Below are 6000 nucleotides of genomic sequence, written 5' to 3' on the forward strand. Positions count from 1 at the left end.
AATCAAAATTTAGGTGCTTAGCAACCAGCATGTATTTACAACTGTTGCATGACCCCAGGGTCATATGAACATCATCTGCCACCTTCCAAGTTTGTTTCTGTTGATGAGGAAAACTGGATTCATTTAGCAACGGCAATAATTCATTTAACAATCATGGGGAAAAAAAAACTGTAGCATCATGCGAGACTCATTTAACCACGGCTTTCCTTAGTAACAGAAACTGTAGTCTCAATTTGTGATTGTAAGTCAAGGACATCCTGAATTTTGATGAGTTATCTGACAGGTTGGATTTTAACTCCCATCTGTTGCCACAAGGCAATATATTTTAATAACTGCATATTGTGGGGCCACCTCCATCAACATCTAATTCATATAAAAATTAAATATATTTGTGAATATTGCTAAGCAGTCGATCTTACAATGATAAATGCTTAGGGCACTTAGGACTTGATTATTCATTTGAGGAAAAGAATGCCCCACTGATACCAGATATGACTCATATATTTCATATGTGGAAATACAGTCTCATATATTGCCATGTGTAAATATCATTAAGAGACTTTTCAAAAAATATAATGTAAAGTAAATATAACTCAAAGCAAATGAAAGGCTGAATTGCCTCCTCAAATATCAGTTTTGCCTACATGATCAATACAATCTTTGTGACTTTTTGTGTCCAGAAAATCATTTATTGAAATCCTAGAGAAGGGGTAATGAAAATGAAAAATTTTCATGTATGACAAGCTAAATTGTAACTGTAACTATGCCAATCCTAAAAGCTTCTGGTGACTATTTTATAATTATGCACAACTGGAGTATCTAAACACTTCATAATGGAATTAATCTTTTCATCAAAATAGGGTATTTCCTTTGAGTAGCAGCTCTTTTAGTAATCTACAACTATTTATCCTTTAATATAGCATACAAACTACTGTATCAAATAGTATTGATGATAGAAAGCTAATTGAAGTATATTTAATCTCTACTATTACCTCTGCTTGGGGTGATGGAATTGAGAAAGGAGAAATACAGAGTACTTTCTTCTGCAGAAATATTTACTTCAGGAACATATCTGAATTAAATTTCAGAACTATCACATATCAGCTGCTGGGATCAAACAAAATTCCTAAAATAGCATGATACAAGCTGAGTTGTCCATCTCCAAGTCTTTTAAGTAAGTTGCAAACATGTTCTTACATATATAATGTACTAAGAATAAAGATGAAAAAAGTAAATTAACTATTTTCATACAAAGTGAGTAATTGCACGGTCAGGGAGATACCTGGTTAAGTCAATATAAGTATATCTATAACTAGTGAAAGCTTGAGTGATTGTAATACAAAAATACATATAATAATGAACTGAATCACTTTGATAGTTGACCAGTATTTCCAAGTTTTATTTTGTTACTTACAAGAAAAAAACATTGTTTACTCCAAACTAACCTGTCAGTTTAGAGGCTGATTAATAATACCGAACAAAATCTTTGATATTGTAAATTTTATTAGCCACCTAAACCTGCAACAAATCTCTAAACAAAAACAGGGAGCAGTTTACAGAATCCAATGATACGTTACATAAAATTATTTCTAACTATCTAGGTAACTATTTATACAAGAATTAGTTGACAGTTATCTCTGGCTTATTAAAATGGGAATATTTCACGTTTTGAAACTGCTGCCGAAGGTGAGACAGCCTATTAAGAATCCCATTCATGGAAGTTTTCTTTTGAAAGACCTACAAGAAAAGGCATCCTTTAGAAATTAAGTAACAAGGTGCAATAGTTTCTTCTGCTTTTTCTAAACAAATACTTGGATTGAATACATGCTTGTATTTAAGACCACACAGAATTTTTCGGCTCGTGCTAAGCGTTTTATTTGACCGCGTGGGAAAAGGACGGGGAGAGAGAGAACGGTAACGTTTAAGAAAACATTTGAAGGGAAGAGAAAGTTAAAGGGAATCACCAGGTAGGCAGCTGGGTTTTAAAAGGAGCCGTTAAGGGGTCAATGGCCGGCAGCGCGGATCATCCGGTCACAAGCAGCTACCGAGCTCGACACGGACGCCAACTGCGGCCTGGCTAGTCAGGATGCCGCTCCCCCGCGCCACTTCAGCCTTCCCGGTCAGGTTACAAAACACACGAGAAACGCTGCGCTCTGGGAGCCAAGAAAGGCACCAGTTCCCAGCCAAAGGAAACAGCCAGCAAAAGTCTCCACTCTCGGTGAATCCCTGCGAGCTAAGGCAGCCACACAACCCCGAGGAGCTCTCCTGAAATGCCAGGTGGGGGCGGCGCTAGGAGAGGAGCAGCGCCAGGCCGGGCCTACGGGAACCGCCGCTTTTAGCAGGCGGGCACGGCGCGAAAGGCGGAGCGGCCCAGAGGCGCTCCTTCCTCCTCAGCCAGCCTGCCTTCCCGCTCCCCTACCACCAACTATCGCTGCCTACCAGCCGGCTGCCCTCCAGGCCCGGGCCGCAGCCGCTACCACCACCGCCGCTTCCCCCTCCTGCTCGACGACAAAATGGCGGCGGCAGGAAGTATCATCAGCACCCGCCCCGCCCAGGCTCCCTCACTGCGCCACCCGCGCACTAGACCGGACTCCCCGGCGCCGAGAGTCTCCTCTCTTTCGGCGCACGGACGGAGATATACCCCGGCGCGCAGCCATCCGGATCAGCCGGCAAAGGCGGGAAGCGCTCTGGAAACGGAGTCCGACTTCCTAAGCGGTACGCGCTGAGGACACGGACGCGCTTACGATAATCACGTATCCTACAGGGGAAAAACGACGACGCTCTTACGCAAACTCCGCATCCTCTCCAAGCCCTCTTCAGACCTACCGCAATCCGCGTAACCGTGCAAAATACCAAATCGACTACCACGCAATCTCTCCCTCATACAATGTGTCCGGCAGCTGCAAAATATGCATAAAGACAGACAGAGAAAAGGCTTCTTCCATTCTCAGAAAATCCTAAGAAAACCCCCATCGCCAAACGGCGCAGATTCAAAAGCCCTTTGCGCAATAGGCCCCGGCGCAAAATACGTAATCCGCCTGACGCAACGGTCACATTACGCAATGCGGGTTACGCCGGCAAGACAACGTAATTACCCAAGGAGAATACCAACCTCCGCAGCCTCTCCCGGCCCGGCCCAGCTCTTACCTGATACCTAACGATAAGCCGCAAGCAGGCTGTGTTGCCAACCGATCTTCTTATCAGGGCAAATACCGTATAGCACCGGCCGCAGACAAAGCTCCACACTCCTCCTGAAGGGCCGAGTACCTCAAGAAAAAAAAACGACTAAAGCAGACCGAGCGACGGGCAGCGGGACCAGCAACGGCGGCACTACGCTGACCTCACCGCGCAGCGCGTTACGTCACCACGCACCAAGCCCCGCCTCGCGTAAAACAGAGGACTTCGAATTCTCAGACACGCCTCTTGACTTGAACTGCGGTAGGACTGGCGAGGAGAGTGAGATTGCTTTCATTTCTGCGACAGGACTCGGGAGCGAGCGGGATGACGCCTTCATATTTAAAAAGATTCCCATTGTTAAGGACACTGCATTTATTTCAATAATGTCACAGTTACGAGACGGTTCCCTACCCCCCGTTATTACTCTTAGCTTTCTCTCCAGCACGATACCAGCCCCAAGAAGCCGGATGATCAAGGTTCTTTCCCGCTTGTCATGATGCAGCATTCCAGATCGGTCCATTTGTGAGCGCCACATCAGATCGACATCCGAGTTCCCGTGCCGCCGCTTTGCCTGGAGGGTTTTAACGTGACACCACGCCTACTTTTATCAGCCCTCTGCTGCTTCCGAGCTCAAAAAACTGGCTTTTTCGATTGAGTTCTCCGTGATGATTCACTCCCCCCACACCCCAAAAGCGGGGCTTCCAGATCCGACCTGAAAAAAAATAAATCCGGACGACCGCTAGATGGATTCTCGGGTTTTTTTAAAAAAATCTCTCTGCTGCCCTCTAGTGATGCCTTCGTTTTATTTTATTTTTTTGCTCTCCACCTCTGAAGAGCCGACCGAATATAAGACACGGAAGCGCGTCGCTAGTGCACATAGACTCACAAGCCTTCCCGCCGTGCAAATGTTCTGATTTGCCGGAAAACTCTGAGTCTGTCCCAAAGGTGCTTTTTCAAGAGGCAGGTGGGCTTTCTCGCTTTTCTTGGAAGACGTTTCGCTTCTCATCCAAGAAGCAGCTTCAAAGAAAAGCGAGAAAGTCCAGTTGCCTCATGAAAAAGCACCTTTGGGGACAACCGTGACCTGGATGACGGAGAATCTCTATACACATACTCCGAATCTGAGGAAGCAATGCTCCTAGGAGCGGTTGCTTGTAAGCCCCCCCCCCTCTCTCTCCGTCCCTCCCTCCCCACAGACCGAAGGTTGGCCTCCCAAAACGGGAGGAGCGGCCTTGTTCCCGCCAAGGACTTTAACCATCCAGCACTTAACCTCCCAGTCTCCGCAAGAGAAACGACGCCAGCTTTCTCCTTGTCAAATTGAGATTAAATGGAATTGGAAGGATTGCGAAGTGCTGGCCGACCGACCGTCTTCCATTGCTCTCTCCATAGAAGGGAGAGGTGGCGGCCCGGTTACACTTACCACGAAACACTCGCGGTGCCAGTTCGTAAGCATGACTTGATATCCAGTACAGGTAGTCCTCGGTTTACGACCACCAATGAGCCCAACCTTTGTGTTGCTAAGTGAGACATTTTTTTCAGTTAATTTTGCCCCATTTCACGATCTTTCTTGTCACAGTTGTTAAATGAATCATTGCAGCTGTTAAATTAGTGACTTGGTTGTTAAGTGAATTTGGCTCTTCTGTTTGCTTTGCTTATCAGAAGGTGGTGTAGGAAGCCGCTCCTCCCCGGATTAAAATATAGCAATAGCACTTAGTCTTATATACCGCTTCACAGTGTTTTCCAGCCCTCTAAGCAATTTACAGAGTCAACATATTGCCCCCAACAATTTTGGCTCCTCATTTTACCCACCTCAGAAGGATGGAAGGCTAAGACAACTTTGAGCCTGGTGAGATTTGAACTGCCAAATTGCAGGCAGCCGGCAGTCAGCAGAAATATTCTTTATTCTTAATATTAAAGAGAGGCAGAATATTATATTTCCTCAAAGGAGAAATTGAGAAACACACTCTTAAAGGCAAAAAGGAGCCTAAGTTTCCTGCATAGTAAAACAACCTCCAGCAGATGCCTGAAGTCTTTACAGATGGATATTTTGTGCCCCTTCAGGAAGACTGAGCCAATCTATTCACAAACAAAACACCTTCAGCTCCAGCTGATGGGATTAAAATTTACATTTCCCGCCCAAATTTTAAGAACAGGAGGTGACCTAGGACATAATAGGATTAACCCACCACCATTATTTATTTTATTTATCAAACTTATATACCGCACCATCTCCCGTAGGACTCAGGGCGGTTCACAGGCATATTAAAACAATATAAAACAATGTAATAAATAAACATTTAAAACCCAGATTAAAACTAAATATTATCAAAGCCTGATCACTAAAACAGTAAGAACCAATAAAACCCCCATTAAAATTTGGTTAAAACATTGTTCTTAGGCTAGTCCCGCACGCTGAAATAATAGAGTCTTCAGTTCACGTCTGAAGGTCCGGAGGTCAGGGAGTTGTCGTAATCCTGGAGGAAGCTCATTCCATAGGGCTGGTGCCGCCACAGAGAAGGCCCTCCCCCTGGGGGTCGCCAACCTACATTGTTTGGTCAATGGCACTCTGAGGAGGGCCACTCTGTGGGAGCGCACCGGTCGTTGGGAGGCAATCGGTGGCAGAAGGCGGTCTCGAAGGTATCCCGGTCCTAAGCCATGGAGCGCTTTAAAGATGGTAACCAAAACCTTGAATTGCACCCGGAAGACTACCGGTAGCCAGTGCAGGCCGCGCAGGATAGGTGTTATATGGGAGCAACGCGGTGCTCCCTCTATCACCCGCGCGGCCGCATTCTGGACTAACTGAAGCCTCCGGGTGCTCTTCAAGGG

General features: G+C 45.7%; 1 protein-coding gene across 6 annotated transcripts in view; it reads right to left on the reverse strand.

Moving 5' to 3' along the window:
* BRD4 (bromodomain containing 4) overlaps positions 1-3368 on the reverse strand; it is a 108072-nt gene extending 104704 nt beyond the window's left edge. For 2 of the 6 annotated variants that reach the window (XM_058174193.1, XM_058174187.1), the window contains exon 1: positions 3148-3367. The gene's annotated coding sequence lies outside the window, so the exon portion shown is untranslated. The other 4 variants (XM_058174190.1, XM_058174188.1, XM_058174189.1 and 1 more) reach the window with 4 other exon arrangements.
* Positions 3369-6000: the final 2632 nt, after the last annotated feature.

Source organism: Ahaetulla prasina, chromosome 2 (assembly GCF_028640845.1).
Source record: "Ahaetulla prasina isolate Xishuangbanna chromosome 2, ASM2864084v1, whole genome shotgun sequence".
In the NCBI taxonomy this organism is placed as follows: Eukaryota; Metazoa; Chordata; class Lepidosauria; order Squamata; family Colubridae; genus Ahaetulla; species Ahaetulla prasina.